We start from the raw sequence: 14,815 nt of genomic DNA on the forward strand, positions 1-14,815 counted from the left end.
TCAAATGGAATTTAAATTACCTACTTAAAGTAATAACACAGATTTTTTAATGTTCAATTGTAATATAATTAATTAATTAATCTATATCTATATATATAAAACTCAAAGGTGACTGATATAGTGATCTATCAACGCACAGGCCACAGCCCAAACCACTGGACGTATCGGGCTGAAATTTGGCATGCAGGTAGATGTCATAACGTAGTTTATATATATAGATATAGATAAAAATGCCACCAGATTCTGGTAGACCTATATCTACTACACAAGTATACGACGTCGTTAACTAATCATTTCATCTTCTTTCAAATGCGACTTTATAGCCATCTTTGGCTTTCATCATAATAGCGAATTCACAGTCTATCTCAGGAACAGGCCCCGATTCTTCTTCTCCAACCACTTTATAGTGACGTAATATAGCAATTAGCGATATTTTGATAGACATCATGGCGTATTGATATCCTGAAAGTATAATAAATTAACCTCAATAATATTTATACCTACTTTATATGTTCATTGATTCGTCCTGCAATAAAAACAATCGGTGCAATAAAATCAATGAGCGTCGCTTATTTTAACTATAGATTTATCAAGAGGACGTATATAGAAGCTTTAGAGCTTTTATAAAGCATACGCTGTAAAACCCTGTCTCGAATAATTATTGTTATCGATGTTAAATAAAATTTCAGATAGCCACACGTACATGTAGGTATAATGTCATTGACTTAGATATCTTATGTAATTTTAAATATATAAACACGTATATTGTTAACACATTGTAAAATATGGAGGACCCAGTATGATAAGATAATATCGTTTTAAGATAGATTAAAAAAGTACTTGCCAACACAATTCCTTGGTCCTGAACTAAATGACATTATTTTAGGAGTAGTGCCTTTAAGATATCTATCGGGATCAAAGCAATCAGCATCTGGACCCCACACTTTGGGATCTCTGTTTGCTCCCCAAATAAATACTATAACACCAGCATTTTCTGGCAAAATGACACCAGACGCTGAAAAAAAGTATAAAATTTATAAAAAAAACTTGCAGTAAGAAAATAAAGAAAATAATTTCTTAAGCGAAATTTCTTGACGATCTTTGAACCTTGTCAAAGAAGTTTCACTTCTGACACGTTCTTTTTTATGTTTTCTTTGTATCTTCTATTCATTTAATTCGTAAGAGATTAAGATAAAAGACTCAATACTTCTTAATGTCATTTTTCATCAATGAGATTATAAGTAACAATTTTTTTTATAACTATGGTATTTTTGTAAAAAAAAGGTATGCTTACGTAATGTTGTTTCCTGGGTCACGCTTCGGACAATAATAGGCACAGGCGGAAAAAGACGTAGAGTCTCTTTTAGGACCCTATCTAAATATTTTATATTCTTAAGGTCATTTTTTACTAGAAGTCGATCAGAATCACCGAAAACTTCTTCCAACCTAATGAAATTAAATTCATTTTAATAATTTAAATACATTCAAATTAATATAGTAAAAGAGAATATAAAACACCTGTATACTTACTCTGCATATACTTTTTCTTGGATTTTAGGGTATTTTGCTAATAGCTTTAAATGTGTTACATATAGCGACCGCCGAAGTGTCTGTTCCTGCTAACAAAAGTACTAAGAGATCTTCACGGATATCCTTTAAAGCAAATTCGCCTTCGTTCCCTGATATTATAATAAGATGATCTAGAAAACTTTTTAATTCACCATTTTTATCCATACCTAAAAATAATACAAGGTTTGAAATAAAAGATCAGCTGTGTACAAAAAAAAAAGAAAAATCAAATAGACATGTGTTAATCCTAAGAAGGATTTTTAATGTAAGCGATGCTTCACACAGAAACAAAAAGAATATTTAGAGCTCCTCCTACCAGAAACAATATTTCGCATAAGGGTGATTATACAAAAATGGGGTAACTTTTGAGGATATTTTGTTTACTATACTTTTTATATCAGATTGTTACAAATTAGGGTGTATATGATAGCTAATCTAATGAATATATAGTTCCAAATCGGGCCAGCCAGTTTTTTAAGTAGATTGTGAGATATTTTAAATTTTCTGAAATTGGCCTCCAGGGGACTGACGTGGCTAACATGGTACTGATAAAAAACACAATTTTGTAATATTCTTAAAGAAATTGAATGAAAATTACTACAAATCTCTCAGTTTTAATATTGGCACATGTCTTTTAAGTATTAAAATCACTTAATTACATTTAAAAATGATAATTAATAATATGTGATACTGGGAAAAAACAATGTCTCAAGTTTCAAAACAGCCTTCTGACATTTAACGCTACGTGAATATTCTTACTCTCTTACTTAACTTTTTCTACTTTGACTTAGTTTTACTTGATATTTCAAGTAATTCACAAACAATAGAAACAAAAAAACGGCCAAGTGCGAGTTGGAGTCCTAAAAAACCTATTTTTTATTATGTTTGTAACTAAAAATTTACACTTTTAGCAATTTTTCCTTATCTGTGTTATAAAGACGTTGCTATTTACCAAGTAGAAGTAAACTATATAGCAGTTTATAGTAGACTGTATACCCTGCAAGCATCCTGTGTGTTTTTTTATTCCCTTGCGAATATTTAATTTTGCGGAAATTTGCAGTATTAACGGATGTAGGTATCTTTTGATTGCGTTGCGTTATAAGTTTGATTTTTTTACAGCCCCAAGGGTTCTTAATCTTGAGTATCCAATATAAATTTCAGATTGATACCTCCACGCGTTCCAAAAAAAAACGTCTTAACAGACAAACGGACAACAAAGTGATCCTATAAGGGTTCTGTTTTTTCCTTTTGAGGTTCGGAGCCCTAAAAATCTACCAATATTTATGTTAAAAGTACTAATTATAGTAAAATTAAAAACCAAAGTCTCGAATGAAAGTCTCATCTGAGTTTTCATAAGAGCCCCTTGACATTTTTATAATGTTATTAAGTATATTAATTAACTTTTATGTTATTTTGAGGTAATTTTACTTCACAGTAATATACGTATACGTATTTATCTGATAAATATAAAAAGCTATGCCCTGAAAGCATCAAAATCAATAATTAAAATAAAATAAGATCTTTTTTAATAAAATTATTAGTAGTTTGTTTCAATAGCTCTTTTCTTTGCTACTCTTTCTTAAATGTTTCTTCCCTAGTCAAATTCAGGTTCTTTTAGCGTGGCGCATGATGTTTTAAACTGAAATATAAAATAGAAATGCTTATACCAATAGCAATCAAGATAAAAGTTCTCAAAAACGACAGAATCATCAGTACTATGGGGTCGCGTCAGTCCTCTGGCACGATATCTGACAAAGGACTGATGCCAGCGGATTGATGAAAAGGGACTTAATATGAGGTTATAATCACAAATTATGTTTTTTTGCCTAATTTCTAATATCAACAAACTATATTTTTTCTAAATCATAGTTAACCATTTATAAATGAAAATAAAAATCGGATTAACAATAAAATAACGACTCACCATAGGTCTGAAATGTTGACTGGCGCAGCAAGATTTTAGAGGACAAACACAACCCTAGCGCTGGTACAGTTATGACGGCCGTCAAAATATGCGGTGCACAAGTAACTTCATTACTAGTGAAAACGATGACAAAGTTTAATTTTATTTTTTAAATAAAATGGAAAACATTGCGTTATGAAATTTGTAGTATATAATACTATGTACATCAAAGATTGTAGTGTTTTTGTAAGTTTTCTTAAATCGATGATAATGTTTAAACGATAGTCACTTGATTGTTGGTTTTCGGAGTTGTGACATGCCAAAGTACTGACATTTGAGGTATTAATTTTTTTTTTTTATTCATTTGTATTTTAAATAAAGAAGTGAAATTGAGTGACCAAATAAAGGACGCTTCATTGTTTTAAAATAGATTGTTATTTGAATAAAATATAATAAGACTTTGTTTAAATTGGCTGATGACATCGAGTTACCCCATTTTTGTATAATCACCCATAACAATCCTGTACACAGAATTAAATGTGCCGCCTGTATAATAATTTAAACCCAGATTGTGACATATTCTTAGGTAGTTTAGATGTCTTTAAAAATAACATTTTATTTATAAATTACTATAAGAACATATTTTTTGTATTTGAAATAGTAGTTGTTTTTTTTTCTCTGTTAGAATTTTTTGTTCTTAATTTTAATTTATTCCTGGCTATAGCTTGTACTTAAATATGGTCATAATGTAAACAGTTTTTTTCTTATATTTTTTAGTCAAAGTGTACGGTGTTAATTGGGTTGTGGAATTTATATGCATTATAATGTAAGAGCTAGATATGAATTGTTCTGCAATCTGTTACTGTACCTATTGATAAAAAATAAAATATATTCACATTTACTTAAAAACACTCCTAATAATAATGATAGTTCGCAGTACATACCAAAAATAGTTTGTTCATTGTAAGCTCTTCTATCATAGTTCTCTAAGCTTTTATATTTGTTCTGAATTATCTGGAAAATAAGAATAAATCATAGGTACTTTTTAGTTGTTGCTTTCTTATAACATGTAAATTATTTACTAAGCAGCGACAAAGCAAATTATAAGTAAAGCACCTAATATTTTATGTAGTTTTCATGAAATATATTGAGGGTTTCTATTTTAATAGCAAATATCAGTCAAGTGAATTGTATATTATAAAATAAGCAGGCGTTTAGTTTAAATTTTAAAAGAATGATATTTTTTTAAGCTATCACATACCTTGTTAGTTAAACTGTATATGATATCGGAATACTTTAAGAGATCCTTTGACTGTGAAGTTAAACTATAAAGCCAATTTGGCCAAAGCCATATGTGCAATACCCTCTCGGTAGCTAATCGAAATATTTGACTCATGGCATGGAGATATTCGGATATCTGATCTCTTGCTGTGTCTAAATCTATACCTAATGTCGTCTCTGTAAACATTTTCCATCACAATATAATTTTCATAAACTATATTTTCTCTACTCACTTTTAAGAATCACTTACCAGTCACCGTTCTCAAAGTATATTGGCTAATATATGGCCAAATACTGAACTGTCCGCATCCAACGAGATTCTCCGAAGAAATCTGGTGAACGGTTTCTTGACTTCGCTTAGAAATTATATCCACGAAACTGTTTAATACTTTTGGGCTGAATGCAGGTACCAAAACTTTTCTACGCCGAGACCATTCCGGTACTACAATAGGTAAAATAGTACTGGGTTTTAATCTAATTACAAATCTACACAGGGTCACATGTTATAGGTATAATAGTTTTAAAGGGGTGAAAAAAGTAAACATTACCTAGCCGAAACGTGTTAGTTTTCAAAAATATTCGACATTTTAAGTTTATGGAAATTTGCCAAATTCTTCGGGGAAACGATAAAAAGTGATAAAAACGTTTACCAAAAGAAGACGCGGTTTAATATAATGTTTGATATTCATATAAGAATAGATTAGGTAATATGGAGTCTACATCACATGATACCTGGTGCGATAAAAGCACCATTTCCAAGAACAGGTCTTAACAATTGCATGACGTCGTCCTTGTGCAAACAATTTTTCAATAGATATTCTGTATCCTCGGAATGGGTGATACCTGAAATGATACATAATATATTGAGTGTCCCAATGTTGGTGTACTAAGCTTAATGGGACATATAGTTTTGTTTAGGGCTGATTTTTCAATCCTTGGTTAAAACTTATTCGTCGAATAATGTATAAAGCTACCATTTTAAAAACGTATTCTAATTATTGCCCGTATTTTACAGTTTACGTGACATTTTAATATTATCGTGTAATACTTTATTGGACGGATATAAGTTTTTCCAAGCATTGCAAAATTGGCCCTTAGTAAAAAATACTCAAAAAATCCTGATGCATTTTTTTCTATTCGATGAATTCTTTAAAAATCTATGTGTCCCGTACACATACAAAACCTGCACTTACGTTTAAAATTATGATTTCATAGACAAATGTGACAAAAAACATTATATACCGGTTGCGCTTAATATGTATTTATAGGATTAAAGATTTATGTTATTACACTCTACTCACCAACATAAAGTTTTGACCCCAGCCATAATCTAGAATAGCCACCATTATTGAAGCAAAACAAAGAAAACTTCTTGATCATTGGTATTATTACTGAAAACAATGAAAACGATGGGAATGTTATAATGCAACATTATATTATGTTACTAATATTAATTATCCCAGAATTAATAAATTTCACACTGCTTCGAAAAAACTGCTTTTTGCTTTCTTCACTGGCAATTTTATCAAAAAATATTATAAGCTTACGATTTTCAGCATTGTACGTATATTGTAGTAGACCAAAGATTGAAAACTTATGCGGAGGTTCCGGTATACGGGAAGCTAATTCGTACAACCTTCGACGTTTGTATCTAAATAATATATAATACAAAATAAATCCCACACTAACAATAAGCAAGATCATTTTAAACACACTCATTTAATGATTTGTATTGAAATGATCGCGTCAGATTAACAAGCTGTATTTATTATAAGGTTTTTAGGGTTCCGTTGTCCGACAAGGAACCCTTATAAGATCATTCAGTCCGTCCGTCTAGTCTCTCACAGCATAATATCTTCTACGTTTTTGGATCGATTTGCATGAAACTTGGTTCAAGGATAGATACTTTGGATATGAATCTCAATTTTAAAAATAGAAAAATGAAAATTACCCTTTTTTAAGGGTACCTCCCCGTACATGTAAAGGGGGGCTGAATTTTTTTTTTTTGAGCGCCTTAAGTAAAGCGCCTTAAGTCTTGGGCCTATAAATTTCAAATCACTCTAGTAAATAAAGTGGTGTGGAAACTCGTAATTAAAGTTTTGGGTATCTTATGGTGAATACTTGAAATTAAAAATAAAATAAAAAAAAAAGACTTTTTAGCCCAAAGAACTGACAATAATTATGCATTTGCGAAAGTAAATAATGAAAAATTTACAATGACAATAATTATGCATTTGCGAAAGTAAATAATGTTTTATTGGAATTTGACAAAATATGTTCTTTGGGAAAAGTTGTTCAGTTTTACATTACAAATATTATGGGGATTTTGTTACATTCTGTATAAGTACGTAAATATGATAATTCATATAATTACACAAATACCACAACAAAAAAGTTTGTCAACAAACAATTTGAAATAATTAATAAAATAATTATCCATTTACGTTTTTTTTATTTTCTTTCTTGCTGACCCTACCATACGTCAGTGTCAGCTTTGGCCGCCATTGAAGATTCGTTTCTTTAATGAACTGCGTAATATACACACATTTTACTTAGAAATAGAAAGAAACTCACGCGGCGTCAGACAGAATCAAAAGGGCGGCCTACGATTGAGATGCGCGGTGCGGTGCGGTGCGGAGTGTGGGGGGGAGATACAAATTCACCTACTGTTACTGTTGTAAGAGTCAAGAGTTCAAGAGTCTTGGCGGATTTAAACACAATGGATTTTTATAATATTTATTATTTTCCATCCTTTTTAAGAACTCTACCTACACCAACCAAGACTCTAACTAGCAATACCTAAATGTATTTAGTATGAAAAGTGATTCTATAAAATAATCTACGTACGTCCTTTACCTTTGGGAAAATTGATAGGCAAAGTATGGTTCATATTATTAAAAGTAAATAGGTATCTTAAAACTTTTTAATTTAAAATAATGCTTAATTGTACGTGACGCACTGACGCACACGCGCAAAGTCAAGGACCCTTTTTTATCACAACAAAGGGGGAATATAAATATTATGTACCTACAAGAAATGTATTCAAACACTTTATTCTCTAAAGGCAGTGGGTCGACACTTAGAACATCGTTTTGGTTAGGCTTACATTATCAAGTAATTTGAAACTTCATTCCATTGATATAGAGTTCATATTATTTTGTACTTTTCTAAGGGCTAATCATGAATATAGTATGCCACCATTTAGAAAAAATAAAAAAAATATTTCTAAGGTTGGCCTCTCCGATTTAATAATATATTAGTTTTAAAATTATTTTATTTTTTATTATTTATTATTATTTCTTCTTTTTTTTTGTAACCTTATTTTTGTACATTTCAGTTTTAACTTGGTATTTACAATTTACACGAATAAATTATTTCTTTCTTTCTTAGATTTCTTGTCATAGACAACTTGATGTTGATTTGTCGTTTGAAATTTGAACTCAAAATTTTATTGTTTACTAGCGGTCCGCCCCGGCTTCGCCCGTGGTACATGTTTACGTTTTCTCTACATTAGAACCATCCTCGTACTTCAAGGAATATAATTAAAAAAAAATTATCGAAATCGGTTCAGCCGTTCTCGAGCTATGCGCTTACCAACACATTTTGCGATTCATTTTTAATTTTTATATATAAGAAGATATTCCGAAATTTTGTGTCAGTGTTTCGGGTCATTTGTAACAGGATGGCGGTTCTACAGGGGTCTTAGTACGCAATTACAAAAAGAAAAATGATGGTCAGAACGCTGATACCGGATACCTTAAGTATATTTCATATACTTAATAAAAAAATAATATTTTATATTACAGTATCTTAAGATAAAATATTATAGTATCTTCACCGTGTGTGACGCGCTTTAATCGCCTTCCTATATTATTAAGATGACATATTTTACTCATACACACTTCAGTATGAGAATATGCTCTATGAAATGCATTGCACAATAGTGTGCCCTAAATTCAACAATACAAACACACACAAAGCCTAAGAATATTGTACCAACGTAATATTATTCAATGCTACGAAAAGGTTAATGAAAATTTTGCAAAAAAATTCAATACTTAAGTCGGACCATCATACATGTATGATGTACATACTTACATAATTTAACAGGCCATAAATTGAAAGTGTTAAAATGCAAGTAAAAATGACGATTAAATTTTTATTATAATTGAAGGAACTTAGCTTTCTGTTGAATACAGTGAAATTCATTTCGATATTATCTACTTCTGTACATCTCACTTTAATAAAAATATTTCCAATGAGAACGAATATCTTTGATACTGCATACTTCTATAAAAAGCATGGTTATATAAAACCATAAATTTGCATGACACCAGGAACTTGATCGAGTGCCTCCTGCCTGCACGTCAATGTACTCAGTTATTCCGAGGCTGTGGTACTCGAAGATAATCGATTTTCAGTACTCATTTCCCACTACAATTCTACATATTTCCAGGTATATTATACGAACGAATGTATATTACTGTTGATTTCCGTAGCCCATAACTGATACGTCTATTTTTATTCCATAGTTCTATATTTATATTATGTATATTGTATAATTTGCATTATGTTTTTCTTATCGCGTAAGTTTTTGAAGATAATCAAAACTACATAGTGTGGTATCTAGCAAGTGCTATTTGTATTTGTATTTTAAGAATCTATTAAAATATTTTTTTTTAATCATTATATAATTAAAAAAAAATTGAAACGGAAATATAAATTATTTAATTTAAATATATTTTATAACTATAATTTAAAATAACTATGACAATCTATTTAGTCGTACTATCATTCCTTCCTAAGTGTAGCTACCATAGGTACCTACCCATATTTAACTTTGAAATCTCCAAACACAAAGGGACTTTGAAAACATCTTCAAGGTCTTAAAAAAAGCATATAAAATAAACAGTTTTAGCGCTTTTTTATTGTTAATAATATCATAGTTAAACTACGGGTAGAACGAGTTTCACGTTAATACCGTAAAATGTAGATGATAATCTGGGCTTATAGGATATACCTTGTTTTTAATATGTTTTGTCACAGACATGTAGTGTTTTGTAATAAATCTTAGGTTTAATAATTTCGTTCATTCATAAGTCAAATTTAAATACTTATATTAAAATGGACACCATATTTATAATATTTAAAACAAAAAACATAATTTGAGGAAGGTCAGTTAACTCTGTGTTTATGACTCAAAAATTTACAAAATATCTATAAATACATTCGTAAACATATTCATTATTCATAATATTCACAGGGACAACAACATTTTTTTGGTTTGTACATTGTGCTGTATATTTATTTATTTATAAATAGAATAACGGTGGTTCTTCCTTTTGCCAATTTAGACCCTACACAAAAAAATATTTAAATACAAAATATCCAAATATACTAAATATACCCAGATGTTTATTTACCTATTACATGCTATTACATGCGCCAAGATCCTCTGTCGATGTATCAATTATTTATAATGATATACATAATATGACGTAAATAGGCATGTATAATTATTTCATTAAGTAATTTAACATTCTAATTTGAATACCACATGACTACTAATAAATAAACATTCATGTATTACTGAAAAATAACACATAATTGGCCAGTTTAATTCGCCAAATAAAAAAGTTAAGTACTTAATTTGGTAATTATATTAAAAAGCCTAAATTTCAATCCATAAATACTAAGGTCGATTTATGTTGTGAATTCAAAGGTTATGCGCGGTAGTCAAATGGATATTTATTATTTACACATTCAAATTAACGATATAAAATTTTAAAAATTTCATTTCAAAAAATCATTTTAAAGCTTAAATGTCCAATAACATAAAGTAAATAAAAATAGATATATTAATTTAATACATTTTGAATAAATATTTCTTAGGGTGTTTTAAATAGTGTGCGTTTTTCGTAACGAATGCACGATTGCCCCGTACGCGTTTTATCTGGAAGTGACCTTTCCATGCACTAAAATATAGTTGTAAAAAGAAAACATTAGCTTACTAATAGAATAAATGTTATTAATAGATAAATAATTAATAAAGAATTTAAATCACAGCATTAATTCATGTTTTCCACACATTTTCGATTTCCTCAGATTTTAAGATATTCCTATCCAGAGTGTTCATCTGACTGAGAATACATAGATAAGGTAGTTAAATTTTATAAGAGACAATTAAGAACATTCAAAAATAAAGTGTTGCGTATTTTTTTTTAACAACGAATGACAATATCACGACATCGTCGCGGACGAAGTCGCGGGTAACAGCTATTTACTAAATAAACATGAACGACTCTTATTCTGTGGCTCTCACATCGTGTTGAATTATGAGAAAATAGTATTTATTCATTATATCTTATCTTGTACCTATTTACTATAATTGAACGATAATTTAATTATAAATAATAAGCAGTTGTTAAGAAATGATACGTGAACTAAGGGAAAATAAAAGATTAAAATTTGCATTTGGCTAATAATGAAAATTACCGCAGGTAATTGTAAACAATAGATTTTTTTCACTTAGGCAAGTAATTATTTATATAAGTACTAGGTATTTATATTTTCAACGGGTCATAGTAATTTCAGGTTAGAAGCAATGATAGCTTAGAGGCTAAAGCCACTTGCAGGTAAAACAAAATTTCGAAAATAAAATTTACTACTTATTCTTACGTCTATCTCCCGGCACCCCGCATTCGTACATAATAATATTATCTGAAGTAATACCACAGTATTACCATCCTACAGTATGGCGACGAATGTACTTGTGCAGAGAAACAGAGGGGAACTGGCGGGGGGTCGGGCGACGCGGGCCGCTTAATGCAATCACACTGAGTTTGCATTAACTATCGCGAAAGGACGACGCAGTCGTATTTTTTGTGTAATAATTTTATTATACATAGGTACTTACATATTCTATTATGACGCGCAAAAACTGTTCCGTTTACGGATGTAAATCTACATTGAAATCCCAGAAGGAAACAATATTTCAGAAAGATTGTATTAATTGTATCTGTTAAATTCAAATCAAAGCTATATATATGTTGTCCTCATTATTTTCTAATCAGATTGTACATCCCAATGCGAATGCATTACTTAGTTAAATGGTATAATATACAATTAAGAACATCCAAAAATAAAGTGTCCACGTAAATAATATTTAGCAGTGCAATATCTGTAATTATATATTTATGAACAAATAATTACATCAGATTTAATAATCGCAATTATTTTGAATGTACATATGAATAAATGATTTCATCATAATATTAATAATCAAAATTGTTTTATTTCCCATTTGTTGCAACCCTAGCGTATTTTCGTGTGGCAGCGTAAGTACCTACGCTGGCGGCGGCATCGCGCGACATCAAAGGCGATTCCTTACTGTAGGAAATAATATTGTAATACTGTGGTAATACTCTATAACTTCACTTTTCCCTCTGCTGTGAGAAAAAAATCGCTCATGTTGTCATTTTTTTTATTATTAGATACCTACCTACCAAATAATATTATTCATTATGTATAGGTATATACATATATATAATATACATTACTGTATTATTGTGTTGTGAAATTCTATGATGGCGCTCATGTAAATTATATTATAATGAATCATTATCATCAATGACAGTGATTGTATCAATAAAACAGATTGTTAATAATTATGCGTACAAATTAATTAAAAACATACCTATATACAAAGGTCACCGAATTGGATTCGCACGGTCAATGTAATGTTTTTCAAGACCAATTACGATATTATATAGTAATTAAAACATTTCTGGAAAGTAATTTTAAAGCCAAGGAGTAGAAAAAAATATTTATAGTGCACATGAACGGCTTCAAACTCGGGCGCGAATGGGCGGTGAACATGGATAAAAATAAAAGTAATTTATTGTATTTTTTTTGTTCCTACTTTTTAATACTCCGTTCAAGGACCTACATACCTCTTTTAAGCTGGCTTGCAATATCGAAAAGAGAAATCAAATCATAAGACTAGATACTTATGTGTAGAATTTATACTATAAGTTAATTCAGACTATATTATATTTAATCTACTAATCGATTTCTATGTCCAATTTTAAAGAGATAAAGATCAAGTATATAAATCAGTTGTGATACAAAATATATCCATTCATCCTCTCCACACATTTGAGTTTATAATATAAGACAAACTAGTAGGATATTATCACCTTACAGAGCCGGCCCTGGAACTTGAAATATATTTGATAAACTAAGTTTATATAACTGGTTTTTCGAGGACAGTTATTATACTGTACTGGTAAATCGAGCAGGGTCGAGGTCGTATTACTTTTACTTTGGTGAAATAGAGATTTAAGTAATCATTTATTTGTTTATTTAAGTATAAAAATGCATACATTTTTTCTAAGGCCAATTAATATTTTTCACATATTTCTACCATTAATTTGAATATATCACAAACATGGAAGTTTCAATCATAGACAATAGACGGATGTTACTTTCTAAATTAGGCCCATTGAAAAACTTCAGAAAACGTCAAATGAAATATTAATAGGTAGAGGCAGAGCCATGGTAGAGCAAATATTTGGATTTTTAACGTAACGTGTTTCAAAAACTAGATAGGTACTCCATCATTTAAAAAAAATATTTTTCCGCTAGCTACATGTTCATTGAATAACATAGGCTAACTTTTGTTGCAAATCAATATACGTTCGTGTTTTATTAATTTTTGCACTGAATGGCAAATATAAGCTATTTGTAAAATTGTATCATTTAGATTTAAATCTATTCCGCGCATAACAACAAACAACTGAGTACAAAATTTGGCCTCCATCGCCTAATGTAAATATCCTTCTTAAGAAGAAGTACAAAAACCCTTCTTGTGTAACCTTTATATTTTTTTCTTTGACTTACTAATGAGTTTAAGTAAGAAATGTTATTCCTACGTAGCGTTTGATAATAGTGAACACTTTTTATATGTATCCTTCCATATTATATTATATTCAAACAGAGAATTAAGTTTATTAAATTATATCACATTGTAGTACAACTATTACTAGTTGAAAACTCTAACGCCCCGAAACAATTTAAATGTCTTATGGTGATATTTCTAAAGAGCATTGCAAGAGTTTTTCTTCCTAATATGCAGGCCTAGTCAACATCATAAACTCCAGATTTAGGTAGGTATAACTATAACATCAAAGAGTTATTAGGCACTAAGACCAACAAGATATACTTAACCATAAAAACAAAAGAAGACTGCAAAATTTTGTATTACATAATAATTAAGTTTTACCAATATATTTTTTTATTTTTTATTTTTATGTGCCTACTTAGTAGTTGCACCGCTCACGATGATATCGAATCTATTGTCACCACTCCCATAAAAAATACGATAAGCTGTGAAGCTGTGAAGCTGTGGCTTTGGACATGTTTTTTGGGCGTGTCAAAGAACATGCACACATTCGAAAAACATATTAACTATTAGGCCTCCATTTGTTGCAGTGGGGTAATTATCAACCGATTTATTATGAATGTTATTTGAGTGAATAATCCAAAAAAAATAATAATTTTATAATTAAATTTCATTTCTGTATTTCTGTATTAAATTTTATTGTAAATAAAAGGCTTTTAACTTTTTAACCGGCAGTAAAAAAATCAATAAAAATAATATTTAATTTTAATTGAATCTAATTTTGAATACATTTCTATATATTATAAGATAACTCTTTTTGTTATCTGTAGGTAAAACAGCTGTTTAATTCTCTGAGAAATAAAAATATGCGCAAATATGGGAACAGTCACGCAAAGTTCTGTGTTGTTGTTTTTTTTATGTAAATTTATTAATGAATAATGAATTATATTAATAAGATGTGTAATTTTAATATACAATTATAATGTACCTACATGTACGTAAAAGTAATCATGAATAATCAAGTGTTTGCATGGCAACAGAATATTATCTTCAAAAACTAAATATGCAACAGTTTTTGTACCTGAAGGTTGGTTGAGGTGCGAAATGTGACCAGTGATATAGTTAGACGAAACCTCCTTCCTTGGTCATTTGAGAGGCAG

The 14,815-nt window shown here is 29.8% G+C and overlaps 1 pseudogene across 1 annotated transcript; it reads right to left on the bottom strand.

Annotated features, from left to right (window-relative positions):
- Positions 1-221: 221 nt before the first annotated feature.
- LOC149484441 (cytochrome P450 4C1-like) lies at positions 222-6,470 on the bottom strand (annotated as a pseudogene). Its single transcript, XR_016316264.1, has 10 exons — positions 6,301-6,470; positions 6,055-6,144; positions 5,486-5,596; positions 5,004-5,195; positions 4,734-4,930; positions 4,417-4,486; positions 1,531-1,736; positions 1,295-1,446; positions 845-1,015; positions 222-462 (listed from the first exon to the last, which is right to left on the bottom strand). The product of XR_016316264.1 is annotated as a cytochrome P450 4C1-like (transcript).
- Positions 6,471-14,815: the final 8,345 nt, after the last annotated feature.

This window comes from Colias philodice, chromosome 11 (assembly GCF_061535455.1).
Source record: "Colias philodice isolate Cphi_HAF_F1 chromosome 11, ilColPhil1 Martin Lab GWU primary, whole genome shotgun sequence".
Lineage (NCBI taxonomy): Eukaryota > Metazoa > Arthropoda > Insecta > Lepidoptera > Pieridae > Colias > Colias philodice.